Source organism: Wyeomyia smithii, chromosome 3 (genome assembly GCF_029784165.1).
Source record: "Wyeomyia smithii strain HCP4-BCI-WySm-NY-G18 chromosome 3, ASM2978416v1, whole genome shotgun sequence".
Lineage (NCBI taxonomy): Eukaryota > Metazoa > Arthropoda > Insecta > Diptera > Culicidae > Wyeomyia > Wyeomyia smithii.
Window position 1 is genome coordinate 776971 of NC_073696.1, and position 22430 is coordinate 799400.

Below are 22430 nucleotides of genomic sequence, written 5' to 3' on the forward strand. Positions count from 1 at the left end.
GTGAATGTAGCTGGCTGGCTGGCAAAACTGGCTAGCTGTCAGGTTATTGTACAAGTCCGCATGCACGCGAAGCGATTGCGAATAATGGCAGTTATAATAAATAGGATATAAGGCAGCAGGCGCGCGGTGTTCAGAGCTCGCGCGAACTCACACACAACAGAGCATGCCATGGCACTGCACGCCTGTCTTGCGTTAAAGCCGTTGTTGTTGTTGTTGTTGTTGTTGCTTGGTAGCAGAGAGATTCGCGAGCCGAGGTGGGCAGGAGCTCTTGCGGAATGTTGCAGTATCCCAGCAGGCTGCTGCTGGTATGGTGACGGTGCATAGTGACCGGAGGCTGGACAAAACCGATGTTTTGATTATTTTTATAATGTTTCAGTGCGTTTGATATGTTGACATTTATCATAAAATAACTATTGAAAAACAAACCAATTTTTTTGCTGCATGTTACTGAAAGTTTCTTGGCAACATATGAAAGTTCTACTTGTACGATAGGTGGACTTCGATAGCCGTCAACTGTGGACTGTTGTGGGATATTTTGAGGGTTTACCTCACTAAAAATCTTTGTTTATAAAATTGCTATCTTTAACTCTGAAGCAGGTATTAGACGAAGCAAACATTTGCTATTTTTGGTACGATTTTTATTTGTGCAAAATAAAATCCGTACCAAAAATAGCAAATATTTTTTTCGTGTAATACCTGCTTTAGTCTAAAGAAACAAACATTCTTTGTATCAGAAATAGCACCGGACTAGCTAGTTTTTCTGGGACTATTTCAGAACAAAAACATATCAATTCAGGAAGGTTAAACACATATTTTTCTTCGGTTAGACCTTTTAAATTGCTTCAATTTCTATGATAACTGCTACCACATGTTTTTTGAAGGTACTGTTATTATTCGAGTTTCTGTAGTTTTCGAAAAACTTTTGCCTCTCACCACTCGAAAGGTCTGTTTCTACCTCGTTATAGGGTCCTACAGTTTTAAACGGTTTTCTGATTTTTATATATCAGCTGGAAGAGTGCAATTTTCTGAGTAAAACGTGATTTAAAAAAAATGTTTATCGTTTTCCTTCGATTTTTAAATGAAGAATGAAAAACTGCTCGAAATGCCTTAAATGACAGTTCTCTCATATACCGTACATGGGCGAAACGTCATCTAAGACCTTTCGAGCAGTTTTTTATTCTTCATTTAAAAATCAAAGGAAAACGATAAACATTTTTTGAAAATCACGTTTCGCTTAGAAAACGCGGCTTTTTCAAATGATATGGTATGGCTTTAGGACCCAATTCAATTGTGGCCAACTTTTGTTCGGTAAGTCACTGTGCGAGCTCTCTACTGTCCCGATTGAAGGTATCAGTATTAACTTCGAAGGAACAAATTCGTTACACTTCAAAAATATGAAAATATAACTTTACTGTTTAAACCAATGTTGCCAACATTCACTCCCAGTGAGTCGAGCAAAACACTGCTGGGTAGGGAGGGAAAACTAGCTTTTCTACCAGCAACAAGTGCACATCAATGGTAACAATGTACGGTGTAATTATTATTATTATTTAAGAAAAAAGTCTTCCCCTTCCCGCCGTTTTCTCAACACTGCCTTGCGGATATGCGTTCCTTCATTAGTTTCAGGTTTGCGTGACCACCGTGCGTGGGGACGGACAGGCTGTCCGCGCCGGTTGAGGGGCACTTCGAGAAATTGGAGACACGCATAGATAAGGGTAAAGTGGTCAACGCTTGCTTTCTGGGTGTTTCGTTGTTTTGTATAAACGTACTCACAAACACACACACACACACACACGCAGCCGCGCGTAGCCAGTTTTACCCTTTCTTTTGTGGTGCAGCTTTTCCGTAATCTCAACTCGGCTACTTGGATGCTGCCGGGGGGTGGGACTCCGGTGCGTGTGAGCGCAGCACGATGCAACGAGAGCTTTTTTCCCGTTTGTTGCACCACCTTGGCATCAATTGTGGAATATTTACGAACGGGAGAAGAGTTCGCGTTTTTATTTCGCCTGCATATTGCGGCAATACCAAGCAGGTTCCCCAGCCAAGCCAATAGCTTTATCTAGGACTTTTTGTGAAATAATGTATTCAAATTGTTCGACGATGGATTAGCCTGGCGTCGACGTGGAGTGCTTGATTAATGGATCGGTGGCTCTTAATCCTCTTGACTGGCACTCGCCTGTCGGTATGGTTAATGTTTTTCCATTCGTGACCATTTGCTACATTGTATATAGTAGAGTCCATTAGACAGTGTGTACTAACATTTTTTTTCTCTATTTCTTCTTTCAGAATCAACAGCATAGGCATATTGAATATACAGAGCAAAAGGTATTGGACATAGGTATTTTCTCTAGAGTTACTATTTCAATGCAAATGTTGAGTTTTCATTGTTGTATTCTTCGGATAACGTCTGAACTTCATAAATAACATTCAACTCATACATTAAGTTTCAAGTATTTTTATTGAATTTTGTCTAATCACTAGAAGTCAAACCGTATGTCGATCTTTTCTGTAACCGTTCTCGACAATCGAATTGAAATTTTCTTGTTATGTTTAAACTGAAGTGAAAATTTAGTTGTGCTCGGGAAATGGGTTAATATGGAACGAGATAATAAAATAACATGCGCAATCTCTGCGCATTTGGTCATTGTTAGGTATGCATTTATAATTGGATTTATCATTTCCAGACACTGGATAGAGGCTATGTCAATATAATCCAACTTATGGAGCTTTTTTTGGTAATTACTGAAATAAACAGTATGTAAAAATAGTTTATCCACCCCTGGCCACTGAGCATATTTTCTTAAAATATTTTTTATCAAGCCTAAAAAACCCATTATTTATTATAAAATTCTTTTTTTCGCCTGTTATAAGAAATTCAAATTATGATAGCTTTATTCAAGAATAAAGCTTTTCAGTGCTTGGGACCTAATAATTGAGTAAACGATAAAATGTAAGGCAAAAAATATAAGGGCTAGTGCCTTTTTGCCGATTTCACACGGAACAGTGTATATTCGGTTGCGTGGTTGAGAGTGCTACGGCTCTGTTGGTTACCAACAGGAAATGAGATATTAATTTTTCATACATTTTTATTATAGACGGCATAAAAAGTAAATTAAAACTGTAATTATAATCCGTTATAGATACGCAGTAGTAATGTTTATCAATACTCGATAATATTGCGCATAATACTTCTAGAAATTGGTGTGGCAATAGGATAGAAAGCATTTCAAAATGGTATGGTAAAGTCTGTAAAGCGAAGCAGCGAGAAGCATACATCGCAACGCTTTACCTGGTCATCACGATGATTTCCGCACATTCTTTATTTATGGAAAGTAAGCAAGCAGATGGAAATCAGGTTGTGATTAGATGAATTTGCACAATTCTCAAATCTTCTTTCAACAAGTTTAGTATTGTACAGATATATTGGTGTTTAAAATCCTTTCAGTGGTACAGAATGTGGCAGGAAAAATGCGAAAATTGGAAGTATTTCTTCATATCCCATTTTCAATTACTTTGCCCAATAATATCAAATTCTTCGAGCTCAGTTAGCTTCATTGGGCTCTTTCAAACAAATTTACTCGATGTGTACTCCATTTATTTCAATGACGTTCTCAAGACAACGGCCGGAAGCAGAGCACACCTTTCGGACGTAATCCTCCTATGGTAGACTTCAAAGTCTTCAAACTAGGTTAGCGAGTTAGGGTCCGGACTGCTAGGGAGCCACAAAATTTCCGGCCAAAACTTCATGTTTTTCATCAGTCATCGAGTGTCAAGCGTAATATGACACTCCATACTGTTCTAGAACGACATATTCATCCTAAGAAAAGCCTCCAACTAGGAAAAAACTTGGTCTTTTAAAATAGCGATATACGTTTCAGTTTTAGTTTTAACACCAGAATCAATAAAAACTAAGCCACGAAGCCAAACATTCTGGAACTCGGCGGTTGTTTGTTCTAAACTATATATACTGAAATAGCACTTTCCCCGGAACATCCGCAAATTTATTTGGTGAAATGACCCGGTCTGTGTGGCCGGGCCCGGTCGATGGTCAGCTATTTGTCGGAGAGCATAATTTAAAGTATTTCCTTTAGCACCATTTTTCGCTCCATAATGAAGTGACGTATCACTCTAGTGGTAATCCGTGAAAGTCCTCTATGATGGTCCATCGCAACGATTTTTCAGAAATGTTGGCTTCTTTGGTATGTTTTCGGAACCTATATGCAAGAAATCTTTGCGCAGACCATTATGATCACGTTCAGCGTACGTACAAACCGCAGACCTTTATTTCTTGAGTTCCTATGCTTATAACCATTCTGTAGAGACCTTTCAATGCGATAAACTGTGGCCCAATGACATTATATTATCCTGGAACCCTATTTTGGCGTCTTCTAGGCGAGCAGAAAATTCATAATACCTTCTCTGGCGTTCACTTATTCAAATTAAAACAAAAATAGTTTCGATGTTCTGATGCAGCACTTGAAACTTGACGTAGCCTAATACATTGTCAACAGAAATAAGTCATTATTTACACAAATTACCCCAATATATATTTTTTAAATTCATGTATTTAGATTTAATAAAATCGCACTTTTAATCTCACGCACCCTGTATTTAATACTGTGATTATTTGCAAAAGATATCATAACACCTATTACCGCTGCAGTATGCGGCACGGTCTAAGCAGCCAGAACTAAACATCGTAACGGCCACCAAAGCAAAATAAGTGATTGATTTTCGCACATTAGCCAGCCAACTGACGAAAGTGAGCGAAAGGAAAGATGACTTTTAACTCAAATTTTCACTAACTTACCATCGCGAAAATATTTCAGGTTTTCACTATTCCTGAGCAATTTTACAAAAAAAATCCCAATTTTAATATTTTTTATTGTCATTTTTGGTTTGGCTTATATTTAGCACAGATGTTCCTATAGACTAAAAATGTCATGTTATGCTATTAGTATGTTTCTTGAATCACAACTTTTTTGTGAACAGGGTTTATGTAAAAAGAATATAAATATTACGAAGAAAAGTTTCAAACGTTCATTTTTCCAATTTTTTTTATAAAAACTGCTGAAGGTTGGCTAAACATCGATTATTTTCTGATCACGGAAAAACATGAAAGAATAGTTGAAATTGTCTAAAAATAAAAATAAAATAAAATCAGAATGTAATCGTTTTTTTTATGATCAATTTAGCGGAAAATATATCAATGTAGTACAAATTATGATACAGTAACGTTGTCGATTATATCACGCTCAAAAAAATATTATGGCGTGATATATCAAGAACGTGATGTATTTGTAACATGTTTATTCAAATGAAAAAAAAATGGTTTCTTCTGTATAAACGACTGAAACGATATTTCACGGTCAACAGCTTTTTTAACAAATCGAACCATAATACAACCTGTAACAAAACAATCATATTTTCAAGGTACTATTCATGAAGTGCCTTTTTCATGGCTATTTCATGTATTTTTCGTAAGGTCAATATATAACCTAAACCTAATTTGCTCAGTCCATTCTAGGGTACTTTTTATGTTTTCAATTGCAGTTTCAAGGTGGTTTTGTTCGGTAGATTTTAGCAGGTTAATATTTTCAATATAATCACTGCCTTTCATCGATTCATCTTCATCCAGTTCGTTATTGACATTGCTTTCATCTAAACTATGTAATTGTCCATTGACAATCTACATCAATAAGATAACTGTTTTGAATCACACCTATTTGCTTCCAAGTCTCTGTAATTATTTTAGGCAAAACATCCTGTCAAGAATCAAAAAGCCAAACTACATATTTCATTGTTTTTTTTTTAGTGTGTTGTCTAGAGGGTCTGAGCTCGACATAATCGAAGTTTCTAATTTTTCGCAATAGATCAGTTTTTTATTTTGAATTACTACTTTTTCCATTGGTTGAGCAATCGATGTAACATTGCACAATGGTCCAGAAATCAAATTTAGGGGGAAATTTGGGTTTAGAGCTCTATAGCAACATTTTAGAGAAAAACTTTCTTCTACAAAGTTGTTACATATGATATAGCGCTCATTGAAAAATTATCAAAAATTAGGGTGACCAACATTTTCGATGCAATCAAGTATCTAGGTTTTTTATCTTTGTAGATAGAAGAAAAACTTGTTCTACAATGTTATAGCTCCATTATTTTAGGTAACTTTGTAAAAAAAGTTTTTCTCTATCTTTGAAAACAACCAATTTATATTGAAAAAACACATTTTACGCTCTAACTGTTTTATTTCAAGTTACATCTCAATCTGCCTTTGAACGACTTTTAGAGCTTTTTAAGATAAACAATTTTCAATGCTGACATCGTAAATATCTCAATTTTACTCAAAGTTATTAATATTTTTCATCAAAAAATATGCGTTTTTCATCTGTATGTCATTTTTTTTGGGGCAAACATAAAAAATATCTCTTGGTCTCATTTTGAAGAACATATTTGACTTTATAAATGGAGGAACTTTTAGAAACATGTTATTTTTTAAATTTGAGTAAATTCAATTTAGAAACAAGACGAAAAATTCAATAATATACATTATGCATATAAAAGCACCTATATTTTTTTTGGTATTTTTTCTTATAACTAGACATAATTACCTTTAATTTGACCCAAAAAGATCGAAAATCGATCCACTGGTTCAAAAGTTATGATTTTTTTTGAAATTAAATACATCGAACACAGTCGTTTTTTATGGTCACCCTATTTCGAAGTTGGTCACGCAAAATGCTTCAACTGTGCTCAAAATCGCAGGGATGCATCTATGTTCAAAACAATCAAACCCGTATTGTTTCGTTGGGTTGTTAAGGGGACTAGCTCCGAAATAGGGTGACCATAAAAAATTCATTCTTTTTGGGGCAAACATAAAAAATATCTCTTGGTCTCATTTTGTAGGCCATATTTCACTCCATAAATGGAGGAACTTTCAGAAATATGTTATTTTAAATTTGAGTAAATTCAATTGTAAAACAAGACGAAATTTTTAATAATTTTATACATTATGCATATAAAAGCACCCAGATTTTTTTTGGTATTTTTTCTTATAACTAGACATAATTACCTTTAATGTGACCCAAAAAATTCGAAAATCGATCAACTGGTTCAAAAGTTATGATTTTTTTTGAAATTAAATACATCGAACACAGTCGTTTTTTATGGTCACCCTATTTCAAAGTTGGTCACGCAAAGTGCTTCAACTGTGCTCAAAATCGCAGGGATGCATCTATGTTGAAAATAATCAAACCCGTATTGTTTCGTTGGGTTGTTAAGGGGACTAGCTCCGAAATAGGGTGACCGTAAAAAACGGCTTTATCGATGTATTTTATTTCAAAAAATTCATAGCTTTTGAACCAGTTGATCGATTTTCGATCTTTTTGGGTCAAATAAAGGTAATTATGTCTAGTTATAAGAAAAAATACCAAAAAAAATCTGGGTGCTTTTATATGCATAATGTATAAAATTATTGAAAATTTCGTTTTGTTTTAAAATTGAATTTACTCAAATTTAAAATAACATGTTTCTAAAAGTTCCTCCATTTATGGAGTCAAATATGGCCTTCAAAATGAGACCAAGAGATGTTTTTTATGTTTGCCCCAAAAAGAATGACATACAAATAAAAAACGCATATTTTTTGATGAAAAATATTAATAACTTTGAGTAAAATTGAGATATTTACGATGTCAGCATTGCAAATTGTTTCTTTTAAAAAGCTCAAAAAGTCGTTCAAAGACAGTTTTGAGATGTAACTTGAAATAAAAAAGTTAGAGCGTAATATGTGTTTTTTCAATATAAATCGGTTGTTTCCAAAGATAGAGAAAAAATTTTTTTTAAAGTTACTTAAAATTAATGGAGCTATAACATTGTAGAACAAGTTTTTCTTCTATCTACAAAAATAAAAAAGTTAGATACTTGATTGCATCGAAAATGTTGGTCACCCTAATTTTCGGAATTTTTTCAATATGCGTTTTATCATATGTAACAACTTTGTAGAAGAAAGTTTTTCTCTAAAATGTTGCTATAGAGATCTAGACTCAAATTTTCCCCTAAATTTGGTTTCTGGGCCATTGTGCATTGTGCATTGGGGGTAGAAAAAATCTTGTATCAACCCGTGGTTTAAAAACTGAAGTTTTAAGTCAGCTCTACTAGAAAGGTTTTGCACTTACTGGCAAAACCAAAAGCATAAAAATGATTCGAAAGGTCCAAATAGAAAGGTCCGAGATAGAGAACATCATACGACCATTCGATGCGAGTGTTTCCAGGGTGGACAAGTCGAGCAAGAGAAGGGACATCCTGAGGTGAAGATGTTGAACAGGATAGGATCAAGAAGACTAACTTAAGGTACTTCAGCATCTACGTTAAACGTGTCCGACAGATAGTTCTTGATGATGTTTACGATTAAGATCAGGAAGTTGAATCTCTGCAGCTTAAACACCATGGCTATCATGCCAGCAGTAGAGAAACCCTGCCTATTCCGAATTGCTCTGGGAGGCAGATGTTAGTTAGCGCTAGTAGAGTTTTTACCAGGTTTGTTAATGGGAATCACTTTAGCTAACTTCCAGCGAAACGACAAGTAGCTAAGCAGGTGTTCGAAAAAGTCTCGACTCAAGTTTTTCAACTCAAAGTTAAGGACTTCATCAATGGCCTTGACCATCATGTTCATTCTCATGCTCATGCTATCGAGGTGATATTAGGAATGACTGAGGGAAGCTCAGCGATTGTAGGCATTAACTTCTAAACGGCACTCTTGTGCGGGCTAACCATTGCACGATCTAGGTTATGAGAGTTGACAAAATGTTAACCAAATGCATTGGTTATTGCAGCTGGTGTTTTAAGGAAATGACGGGGAGTTGAAGTTGGGAAGAACGGCTTTGCACGGACTGGGATGGAGCGAAGCTGTTGAGAGAAGTCTTCGTTTAGAGATCCACCAACCTGACTTTGGTGATTTTGTTGAGACGATTGATGTTGGTCTCCAGGTGAGGCAGACTAGAACCTTGGAACTGTCGTCTTGTGGTGTTACGGAGTGAGATGGATCGTTTGGTTGTGTTGTCTAGGTTCAGAAAGTCACTTCTCAGTTTGGAAGCCGGGGCGTGTCGATCCCGGGCCTGTGGTATCGTCTCATCGGTGGACTGTACAACCTCGATGATCTTCAGTTCAAAACTCGGTAGCAGATGGCAGCTTATTACACGATCAAGAGCAATAGCCACACCCCCTCTAGAAGAGTATGTTCAAACCAGCCGCAGTAACCGGAAATCGAAAGAAAACCGTTCACCTCAGGTTTAGGATGCGTTTTCGAGATGAAAACAATGTCTATTTGGTGTTCGTTGAGGGAGTCAACAAGCTCGTAATTTCTGTTCCTGATGGAGACAGCATTCCCAATCTAATGATTTCCCTTGGCCGGTACAAGACTCTCTGTGGGACTCTCAAGAAACTGGAAACAAGCTGCTATGGACCGAGGACGTTGGCGTAACATTGTGACGCAGGTGAAATCCTGAGGGATGTTTCACCAGAAACATAAGTAAGTAATGATTTCCCGGTCCTTACCTTGAAGCAATCATCACCGCAGAATGCATTTGTTCGGATCGGCTCGAATAGAATCTAGATCTGTCAGAAATGTTGATTTTTTCTTCAAATTCAGGGTACTTCCGAGTCTTGTTGTGAGGCGTCATTTATTGATTTGGATTGATTTGAGTTTTTTTTCCTTCAGCTTTTCTAACAGGGTGTCAGATTCCATGGAAGAAGTATTCCACTTTATGTTTTTGCACTGAAACTTGCTCCGCCTTTTAGTGATTCATCGCCGGAAGCATCAATTTATATCCTTCATTGCACATACGGATCGTGCAATCGCTCCACGAGGATCTTCCAATTCACATAGAAGGGTGATATTTTCTCTATATTCACCATTTCAGGATCTGTGGCGTTTTCCAGGAAAGCGAATCTGTTGTTGGCCAAAATCTTTCCAGCCGCAGGATCAGAGTTATTGCCAGGCTGAGTCCATTTCCTTGTACATGAAACGGTTTGAGCTTAAATTGGGGTCATTTATTATTTTGGCTTTCTCTGGCCTTTAGAAGCAGTTTTGAGCTTAATTTGGAATAATTTCTTATTTGGAATTTTCTATTCTGGCTTAACTTGGGATCGTTTTCTTTTCTGACCTTTAGAAAGGGGTTTCCGCCATTCTGAGCCTAATTTGAGATCTTTTTATATTTTGGCCTTCTATGACCTTAAAAAGCGGTTTTTGGCTATATTGAGCTTATTTTGAGTTCATTTTCTATTTCGGCCTTTTCTGGCCTTTAGAAGAGGTTTCCGGCCATTCGGAGCCTAATTTGGGATCATTTTCTTTTTTGGCTTTTTATGGCCTTTAGAAAAGGTTTTCGGCCCTTCTGAGTCTAATTTGGGATCGTTGCAACTCATGGCCTCCGTATTTTGGGACACACATGAACATTACACTTACCGACTTCTTACGCTTAATTGGCAGAATTGTTTCTAAATTTGATGAAGCTTGTGATAAGTCTTGTTCGTTGTTTTTCGAAAGCCAATCTTGACTCTCTAAATGAAGCCATGTCTTTCAAGGTACGATTTTAACAAGTTTTTCACAAGTGGATTTTTGTCGAGAACATTTGTTTTCTCGATATTTTGATGAGCTCCCGAAGCTGTATCACTATCAACACTGGTTGCACTTTGCAAAAAAAAAAAAAAAACTCGAATCAAACTCAGCGTACCTTGGAATCCGCACGGCCATCCTCCGGGGCGGCAAACATGAAACGAATCAGTTTCCCATAGGCAATTATAAGTGTTTAAAAATTAATCCTATCAATTCCATTCTTTTGTGCGATGTGCTTAAACTCCGGCTCCGGTTGCCCGCGATGGCGATGGGACCGAGGAACGGCACTGCAATCAATTCGTTTCACTCCACTCACTCACATTCAGCTGTACATTTCCAATCCGTGCTCGCACTGTTTCGCTTCCGCTGGCTGTGGGTATCACAGAGTAGGCTGCGCAGATTGTCCCCAGAGCCTTTCGGTTCGTATACACAAAGGAAGCCGCCATGGTCGCGGCCGCCTGCGATCTCGCGGATTTGGTCCGAAGGTGATTGTCAACTCGGATCGATTCTTGTGGCTTCAGGAATCGGTCTTCCGTAGATGACCCTTGGTTTCCCGCACTGTCACCATCAGATAGACAATAAACAATGCACTGAAGCTGCTGCCGGTCGCCACAGAATGTCTCTTAAATCGCTCAAACCCATGTCGTGGATGCGTGACGTCACGGTCAGAGAACTGGCTGATAGGGGGCCGCCGCACCAAAATGGATAATAACAATAATTCAAGCTTTTGTCATACCAAAAAAATTGCCCGCCTTTACACTCCGGCTGGCAACAACAGAATGGCGGGGGTAAACATCGTGTTCAAGAGGCGAAAGTCACGCTCTGCCCAAAGACAAAGATTCGCCGCCGCACCTCGGAGTGCGAGCAAAAAAAAAGAGACCCGCCGTCATCACGGTATGCTTCGAGGGGGCGGCAGTGCCGAAACAGAGACCCTTTTTGTAATAATAACAGCCGCCTAATGGACATGTGTATAGCTATAAAACATTGATACATCATGTTTCCAATTATACAAAAAGGTAAATTATAATAAAAAAAACATACATACACAATACAATGCATTCATCATTCAATAATTGAATTGAATTTAATTGAAGTAAATAAAAATCTGCTGCCACTGCGGTCACTTGGGCGGGAGGATTCCAGCCTCCTCCGATGAGGGTTTAACAAAAGATGAAAATCTCTCATTGGACAGTGACAGCGGGTGAATGAAATAGAGAGAGAGAGAGAAAGAGAGACAGTGAAGGAGATATATAGAGAGAGAGACACACAGACTCGGAAAGAACGCGTCCGTACCAGAGAACAAGAAATCAAACGATATTGCTATCGAGCATCACACAGAGCGGGCGGATATGAAGAAGACTTCAAAGGCGTTCGCCGTCGGAAGCCGCCCAATAAGCGAATGGAGCGCGGAAAACCCCTCGGCACCTCAGCGTGCGATTCAATATGCAAATGGGGCTGCTGCTGGTGGTGCCTACTAGTGCTTACACGTACTCATCTGGCTGGAGGTCATGAACGAGCCAGCTACTGATGACTTTCGGTTTGGTTTGACGGGTGAATTGAAATCTATCTAGCCCCTCGAGCCCTTCACGACAGCCTGCCCTTCCATGTAAACGTTTAAAGGGTTTAAAGACTGATCGCAGCAGCCTGTGGCTGTGGAATGTTTGCCCAGCTTCGGCAACACTTACTGGCGGAGGTAATAGAGTTGACCTGTGCCAATCGTCGGTTAATGGAGGTGTAATTCGGTGCAGCAACAGGTCCAGGGAGACTCCCCTATTATAGAGCTCGGTACAAGCACCATTTAGCAATTTAAGCATAGAGTAATCGTTCAAAATGCGAATGCAAACCTTCCATCCGTTTGACTGGAGTGAATTATCCGGAAGAGCAGCAGCAGGGAGGGGTGAATTCGAGTCCTCACTGCTTCCATCAATCTGTTGCAGATTCAAGCAGGCGGTTCCGAGGTTAGTGTTTTCCTTTGCTTTCCAACAGTGAAACTTAGTATTTTTCTTTCAACTTCAGGAATCTTACACTATGTTCAGAAATATGACTTACGGTAGGTTGGGTGCCAGATTTATTTATCATTACCGTACAAACAAAAACCATGAAATGCGAAAATAGTTTATAACAATGTTGGTTAAAAAAATTAATTTCATTAGAAAGATTACTGAAATCCTTAAATTATTTCTATAAATATACGTTAGGAATAAATCCTTTATCGTTATAATACGTACCAATGCTGGCAATCCTGTTTAAAAGCACTTCGATCGTAAAATCGATCGTATTGTTTTTGGGTTAATTAGACTACTAGATGATCAGATAATGAATAAAAAGATTTGTTTATTTGTCATATAAATGTACCGAGAATAATAAGAACTTGAATAAAATTGGCAGAATTTTACAACCGTTTGGCAATAAACGTGCACATTTGTATTTGCTGGAATAGTGGTACAAAGTTTGAACTCAGTCAGCGTTTATTTTTTTCAATTTTTAATTCCATATATAAATGGGTTTTGCTCTTGAATGCCAACTAATTCAAACTCAAATAATGATCCATAACACCTATAAAATTTGTGTTGTTTTATCGTTTCAGATTTTCAACGACTCTGAGAATACAATTTAAAAGGTAAGTTCGTTCCGGTATCGAATTACAAAAGTATGCCACTGTTGATTGTGTGACCAACACCTCAAAGCGCTAAAATGACAGTAAATCGTGCACAAAGGAAAGTAGTTGCCATTTGTGCTCGAAATTGCTGCATTGAACGAAGCGAAGCACGCAAAGAAAAAGGCTTCGCCCTTCCTTCATTAGTGCGATTCAATTATGTTGCTTAGGCTATTCTTTCCGCGCGCCGTCCGGCCTTGTGGCCGATAAGTGGCATCGTCGCCGCAGTGCCGCCACCTAACGAACGGCGGCTGCAGTAATAAACAAGTTCTCATTAGCCCCGGAGAGGACTCATCATGCCTGATCCAACCGAGCGGCCCAACAATTGCTGCATTCCTGCATTGTCCCCGCCTCGAACGGTCGAACTGCTCCTAGCCGCATCTACCTTTTGCACACATACCCGCAGACACTCACGCTTAAAATGTGCGCACCAGGGAAGCGAAATGAGTTCAACGAAATCTGCATGCAACGGCGTGAACAAGTGACCGAGGGGTAGAGCAGAGGGAAGGGAGAGAAAACCTGCCCCAACAACGCGTTTATCCGGGGCCAGGATCTAATCCATCGTCTTGTCATGGAATAATCCCGTTCCGACCGAACGCGAAATGATTATCTATTTATAAAAGCAGAAAAATGCATTTGCTGTTTTGTTGTGTATTCCCTTCTTCTATTCTTGCCTTCCGATCCTCGGTCGGAACGCATCGTTACGAATCCGCTTGTCTGTGCTCGGAGGCGGCCGATGGACATAACGCAAAGACAACAACTAAACTGCTCTGCCTTCTTGTTCGTCCCGTCACCCCTGTAGTACGATGTGCGGACTTCACCTGCTGTTATCCTCCATGCATGTGGAGACTAAACTAATCCGCATATGTTGAACCGCTCTTCGCTGCAATAGCGTTGGCTCCGCTCTGCTGCGTGATTACGGTGAAAGTATGCAACAACTCAGGAGGTGGCGAAATCGGACTCCTTTGTTTTATTGTTCATTTAAACTTTATTGTTGTTCGCGAATAATGTGGCCAAGTTCCAAAGAAGTTATGAACTATACTTTATACTGCCTACTTTCGCCTGTGTTTTTCTTTCTCCGTGTCTTTCTAATTAGGATCCATTACTATTAGCGTTATCCTATCTTTATCCCAACCAACATAAACAATACGTGGTACAATAAAAACAATAAAAACGCGAGTCCACAAGACTTTACCTTGCACGAAAGACGATATGGTGCTATAAAAAATAAATACAAAAAACATAAAAATAAACAACAAAAGAGGTAGGAACGTCTGCTGTGCAACACGATATGTCAGGCTGTACTTAATTTCTTTCCTCCAAGAGTCCGGGCCCGGTCGCATCAAGAAGCGGGATGCGTCTCTGCTTTGCGGTATAAAACTGGTTCGACCTTCCTTCTACCTTCTCTCGTGTAGAAAATCGCATTCGCAGATGATTCCGCTTGTGATCGAAACGTTACAAAAAAGGTATTTTGTATGGGAACTGGAGCCAGGCATTACATCAAAACAATCAACCGGGAAAAAAATCCTAACGCACAGAACAATCATTTGGAATTTGCCGAGTGGCTAATGTCTGCCTACTTTGACCTAAATACTGCAGCTGTCATTGAATTTACGCCATGCAGCAATATCTGGGAAGCTAGAGCAGGTAAAATAATTCATAACAGAAGCGCTGAACATATGTAATCTCGCGGTTTCTGGTATGGAGGTCATATTTTTAATACTACGTGGGTTGAGCAATAGAAAAATTTATGAAGAGACTGCTTTTTCTCAAGCTTTTTGATAACAACAATGCTAGTATTATCTCAGAGAAAATATTTATTGTATACAGCAATTTATAACTTCCTAACCCACTTTAAAGTGATTTAAAGTGGGTTTTGAAATTATATGTTGTCGTCACATAAATCGTACAAAACGCTATAGAAAGTTCCAAATAGATCTGTTCAGGATTTATTATGAAGCATATATCACACATTTTGTGTTTTTATGACCAGTATCTGAAATCGAAATACACAGGGGTCTTTTTTTACGCGGTTCATTTTTATGCGTTTTACTACACGCGATTTTTTTACAATAACGCGGATTATTTTTATGTGATTTAGAAGACTATTTGTACGCGGTATCAAATAAGTTTAGTATAAGTACATCTAATCTAACCTTAAAAAAGCGATACGATCAACCGCGTAAAAAAGACCCCGGGGTACTGTTGAAAATGTTTATTGAAGGAATTAAAAAACGTTGAAATATTAGGTTAAAAAATAACTGTAATGGAATTTGGAATAAAAAGCCACTCGATAATAAATACTTCACGGAAAATTATCCACACTATAAAAAAAATTCACGTCGAAGTGAAGTGATTTACTGTTGAATTCGCACTACTTGCCTAACATTTCAAAGCGAAAAGAAAATCTTTCGAAACATGTTAATGCAAAGAACGATGAATCACTTAATTTTCTGTTGTTATGTTCATCTCTTTTGATATGCCTATGTTTGAGATAAGGAATGTCGGTCATTTGGATATTATCAGCTAATCACAATAAATCTTTTGATATTTTGATTGCTATTTATTTTAGATTTTTCAATTTTATTTTATTTTATATTTTCAATTTGATTACAAAATGATCTCTGTCACCGTGTCGGTGCAATCGATTTCAGGATCTGTAAAAGAATTGTTTTATTGTTATTTTAATATCAAAGATTCAATAAAACCAATTTCAAAAAAATTGTTAATCTCTGGGGAAAATGTGCTGCTTGCGCCTTTCGCCACCGTCACTATTTTTGTTTCGTTTCAAGTTTTTGACGTTTGTCAATTGGAATTGCAGCTGTAATTCAATTGATTTAAACAGTGGTGCAAATACAAGAGATATTCATCATAATGTTATGGTGATTTCCATTGAACAGATTTCAACGCAAGATCATTTCGTTGGGAAATGTTAATCATTGTGAAATCAACACTAAATCACTTCAATTTGCAGTGCGACGTGACGAATTGAGTCAAGTGCAAAAACACTTGAAGTAATCGTGCCGTTTATTTACAGTGCATAAAGCGGAGCCTTATGGATATGGACGGAAGAGGAGTTTTGATCCCTAAAAGAGAGAATGAGCGAAATTTTGTTCTTGTGTCAAATATTAAATTTCATATCTGAAATCAAGGAACCTAATACTGAAATCGTATATTTAAACTTCAGATTCCATAACTCCTAGCCTCAAATTGAACATCAGAAGCTAGAACCGAAATTTTAAACTCAACGTCGTAGATTTCTAAATTAGCACATCGAACTTTAGGTTGGAAATCGCTAAAACACGAAACGAGATATCTGAAGTCCAATACAACTTTTCAAATCGCCATAGCAATCTAAAATCCTAAATCCGAACTTTCTGAGCTACAAAAACAATTGTAAATCTGAATTGAAAACTTGCAATTTTGGAGCAGAAAACAATCTAAAATGTAAAATTTTATTTCAAAAATATAAAATCCTACTTTGAAAATTAAAACCTTTATAATGTGGGACTCCATTTATTTTATTAAACTTTATATAAAATTTTACTTTCATGTATTCAAATTGAGCTGTGTTCCAAAAACTAAAAATTCAACATGTCGAAATCGTAACAAAATCTTAAGTTTAAAAAAAACGATTGAGCAATTTAAACTAAGATATGTAACTTCGCATCAAGCCATTATAATACTAAATGTCGTAATCATGATCCAGAAATTCAAAATGTTTAATCCTAGGTTTGAACTTTAAATTTTGAGGTGTTGAATCCCAGAATCAATTAGAACTTTCAAGTGCATCTCGATTCTAATCCATCAAAGACAATTCCAATCTTCAAATCTATAATCTCAAGTCAAAAATCTGAAACTTCAAATCGGGAATTTGCTGTCTATAGTTCCTTAAACTCTTAATCCTTAATCACAAATCTGAAATATGGAATGCTTTGCAGATTCCGAAGTTCCTAATATGGAAACGAAATCTCGGATTCCCGAGTCCCAAACCGAAAATTCTCAAATTTTAAAAATCCGAACTCTAAAATTTGTCATCGGGAATTCAAGGCCTCCAACCAAGAATCATGGATTTTTTTCATTTTCATTTTTGGGTGCAGAAGGGGGCCGCAGGGCCAAGTCTCCAGTACTTAAACACTTTCCATGCTGTACCAGGAGGAGGAGAGATTTAGATTCGACATCGCAGCATAGTAACACGAGGTTTCGCTAAGTACTTGTACTGCAATTTTTTCCATCCAATTTTGGTAAAATATACAGTCCCCCCACGATGATATACGCAGACGACATGAAACTTTTTCTTGAAATACGTAAAGATTCTGATCTCGAACTATTTCAACGTGAAGTTGATAGTTTTCACACATGGTGCATGAAAAGCCTGTTAAAACTTACCGTGAAAAAATGTAATTCCATTTCGTTTACCAGGAAACATAGCATAAGACAAAGAACAATTACTATAGACATGAAAACAGATGAAAGGATCAGTCTTGTAAGAGATCTAGAAATCACGCTCGACTCCAAATTAACCTTTGTTGACCATTATAATAACGTTTTATATAAGGCAAGTAATATGCTCGGATTTATTGAAAGATTTAGTTTGCACTTCAAAGATCCATACACCATCAAAACATTGTATGTTGCACACGTCAGGCCCCTGCTGGAATATTGTAGCATAGTCTGGTAGCCATATCATGACACACAGATAAACCGTATAGAATCAGTACAAAAGTAATTTTTGTTGTATGCTCTACGAAAGCTAGGCTGGACCACTTTACTTTTACCTTCCTATGAGTCGCGTTGTATGTTGATAAATCTTGGTGGGCTTAAAAATAGGGTGGTCGGTATTACCGACTTTTTTAAAAACCGGTATTTCGGTATTCATAAAAATAAAAACCGGTAAAACCGGTAAAAAACCGGTATTTTTATTTTTTTTCGGATTAATACAAACCAGTGGTGACTCGTGGACTTTGAACCTACTTTTCCAACCACAAAATTCTTAAAATCATATCTTGGGGAAGTAATGATGATTGTCCGCGAAAAAACGCGAGTCATTCTCTGTACTATTGAAAAATAAAACTGAAAAATAATCAAAGATATAGGGTGTCGAACGTCACCGGCAGTGGTTTTCTTCGGCCGGTTTCCTGCCGCAGTTTTATGGAAAAACCTGCCGAAGTAAAACTGCCGAAGACGTTACCTACACTAATTTGGATTTGAAATTTATTTTTTGCTTAGCGTCTCAGGTTGCATCTGCATCTATGTATGGACGTTAATAATAATAATGTTTTTTGCATTTATGAGTACCTATACTTCATTACGGTCCAGTTTTTTTGTAAGATTTGGACCTCTGCGACCATTGTTTTGATCTCTTGTGGTATAAGTTCCACATACAACACTGGAAAAATTCAACAGTGCTTGAAAAACTTCAATGAATGAATCTAGTGATATGATTACGAAGAACATAATTTCGAAACTCAAAAACAACAAAAATAACATGCAGATTTATATTTGAATTTTCATTCACATCGCAAAACTTAGTTTCAAATTAGTGAATAACTTTAAAATTCTTAGAAAAACAATATTTGAAACTGTTGAGAAGAGTATATGAATGAAGAAAAAAAAAGAAATAAAAAGAAATGACGATCAGACAAGAATTTACTTTTTGCGAAGGAATCGAAGGTAAATGCTTCTATATTCTGCTCGATGCTCTTCGAGCAGTTCGTCAACATTATATATTATTATAATTATTTTATTAGTTTTAGCTCCTGATGGAGAAACGAAAAATGTGGCATATGCACAAGTTTGTAACTGAAATAGAAATTAATATTTGAAATGAGAGGTTGGCCAAAAATATATAAAAATATAGGAAACTATAGAAAAAGGAGAAATTTTAACACGAGAAAATCCGGGAACATTCAGCTAGTTGCCAATAAAAGCCCGCTGCGGTATGGGCGACGAAGCATTGACCATGTTACATCTATTCAAATATCTCATTTTCTCAAGAAACAGTAGTTTTAAGGATGAATTCTTTATTGGTTGATTATTTCATCCTGTAAACAGAAAAAAAATTCCCAATCCAAATTTATAATTATTTATTATTTTTTTAGTTTTATTTTTAAACAGCACAAAATGAATAATGACTTATGTATTTTCGTTGACATGATTGTAATTACTGCTGCCTAGTTTGATTATCATAGTTTGTAGTTAAACTGGCAGGTTCAATACCTACGAGTTGCCTCTGTGAGTATGAGAGTGTAAGAAGATTATCCGTTCTACTAAAAAAATAAATGTTTTGCTTTGTTAATATGAAGTTTTTTAACATATTATAGATACACATGAACACATCGTCTGAATCCATGCAGAACAAGCAAAAAGATAACAAAAATTGATAAATAGGTGAGGGTAAATTCATATTCAATGTTGCTTCTGTCTAAATGTATTTATTATATACATCGTCATGTGATTTGTAATGCCTATCTAAGTGGGTGGCATTCATTAGCCTTACAATTATTTTGGTGATTTTTTTTAAATTTAAAGAAAATACCGAAAATACCGGTATTTTTGCCTCTCCAATACCGGTATTTCGGTATTGAAAAAAATATCGGTTTTACCGGTTTTACCGGTTTTTGTTTTACCGGTAAACCACCCTACTTAAAAAGCAACGAGAGTTCGCAATGGTAGCTTTTATAAACGATGTAATTACACAAAGAATAAACAGCCCAGAAATCTTGGCGAATTTGAACTTATATGCTTCTACTCGTTCTCTAAGAAATAGAAACTTGTTTTATATCAGTAATCAACGAACAAACTATGGAAAAAACGAACCTCTTAATAGAATGATGTCATGTTATAACCAATATTGTGAATCAATCGATGTAACAATGAACAAAACTACACTTAAGAAAATATTTTTTTTTGAGGTTAGTAAGATAAGAATGAAATGTAATTAATATGGTCTACTTATGATTGACGACAAATAAATAAAAAAATATGGATCACTTGAGAAGATGTATGAATTCAAAAAATCATTTCTGACCAATTTTATTGTTTATAAGTAGGGACAGTGGTAAATCGCGATTACGCGGAAGCCGCGAATCCCGCGAAATCCAGTATCGGCCGCGAAATTCACTCAAACCCGCGAAATGCCGCGAACTTAATGAAAAACAGCAACATTCTATGTCAATTATGAAACATTTCGATTTGAAACCTGCAAAATTCATGAAAACCAGCTAGACAAACAAAGTTGAATATTAATGGGCACCCAGATAGCAGCGCGATGCCTTTTTCTACGCAACCGAAAAGATGAAACAGTACTAAATCGCTCACTTACAACGCGATTTTTTTAACCTGAGTTGAATTGTCTTCGAAAGATTCGGCTACTAGATCCACTTGGAGCAATGGTTTTGGAAACCTACATGATAGGATAAAATCCAAGTTGCGAGATGAACTGAGGGCGTACAAGCAAGCATTTTTTTAATACCCGACAGTGAGATTGGTTTTATAATTTAATTCGATTCGCGAACGTTTTCTTGGACATTGGGGGTTTTCAATTAAATATTTAGAATAAAAAAAAAATTAAATATTTATCGATTTCCGGAAACTCGATAGATACGGAACGCAATGTGAGCTAATATAACTGAAATAATACATGCCTGCCAACACTGCAATAGCACTAAAAACAATTTGATGAAGCATGTACTTTTAATTAGTAATAATGCAAAAAAATTATCGTACGGGTGAATTACCGCATATTAAATTAAATAAAACAGTTGTTTCTTGTGTTTTCCTTAAAAAAAAATCTCGTTATTTAGGTTGCCGCAAAATCACCGCGATATTTGAATATTTTCTATTTTTCCACCCGCGAATTTTGAATTACCACTGTCTCTATTTATAAGTAATCTATAAATGTTTTCAGTCACAGGAATATGTAATCTTTCACTTCATTAAGTATTTGTTTCCATGTTTTGTAAATATATCTGAGAAAATATATTTATTTCATAACTCACCAAATACACAATTATGGATAACTTTTGTGAGCGGTTCTAATTATGAGACAATTCGCATCATATTATGGATCAGCATAATAAAAACAGCTTTTGGCAACGAACTCATTCAATAAACCTTATTCAAATTATGTATATTAGAGAAATAACATATTTCAAATCGTATTAAAGATTCCGCATGGCCTGGCCACATTTTATGTGGCTTTTAAGGTTGCAATTAGATCGAGAGTCCAGGTCTGTCGCTCCCGAAGGTAGCAATGAACCATTGTATACGGTACATCATAATAGTTTCCCGCTTTACGTAGCTTTCCTGTCCCTCGTGCCTTGGAAATAATATTTTTCAAAGGCTCAGCACTGTTGAGCTTCCGTTTAGAGCTCAATAGAAGTTGAGAGGGTATTTTAATTGGTGAAAATCACGTTTGAATAGGAGTGATCCATATTTATAGAGAACTATTTGGTCTCGGTCCCTATTATGGAACACTTAGAAAATAACTAGTTTTTACAGAAAAATCGTTATCAACCATCAACATTTTGATGAATCGTGAAGAATTTACCTTGATCTTTGTGTATGAGTTATTTTTTGCGCGAGAATTAGCGATTATATCACATATGAACCTTATGAATGATGAGCGTGCTACTTACGCTGATTGAGAAAAACGACAAATATTTTGATAGATTCTGTAAGACAATATTTCACGCTTATAAAAAACACATCAATCTAAGAATAAGAACGATGTTTTCTGTGTTCAAAGCTAGCAAATATGGCATATTTTACTGTAAAAATGTTCATGCTTTCGAACCGTTAGTTTAATTGAGTTAAATAACATGAGACACAAAAGTGATCCGTTATTGTGGGAGATCCATAATTGTGGGGGGAGTGTAATTTATTTCTATCAAAACAAAATCGATTTCGAGACTAGAATCAATTACCAAAAGTATAAAAATTATCTTTATGGAATTCTCAGAACTAAAATCTTGATTTCAGAAAAAAAAGGAAGTATCAAAACAAAACGTGAATCAGACATCTAAGTAGTTAATAATAACAAAAATGGATAAGAAAAACATAAAAACTGTAGATAAATCATATTTATAGCAATGTTTTTGAATTGTTTTCAAGTGTGTAGAAATAACAATTTCATCTTATCACACCACTGCGGGTAGACAATAG

General features: G+C 36.5%; 1 protein-coding gene across 4 annotated transcripts in view; it reads left to right on the plus strand.

Moving 5' to 3' along the window:
- Positions 1 to 22430, plus strand: part of LOC129726745 (uncharacterized) — a 100902-nt gene that overhangs the window by 37708 nt on the left and 40764 nt on the right. For all 4 annotated transcript variants that reach the window (XM_055683791.1, XM_055683793.1, XM_055683792.1 and 1 more), the window contains 2 exons: positions 2287 to 2325; positions 13197 to 13229. The gene's annotated coding sequence lies outside the window, so the exon portion shown is untranslated. The remainder of the gene's footprint in view (positions 1 to 2286; positions 2326 to 13196; positions 13230 to 22430) is intronic.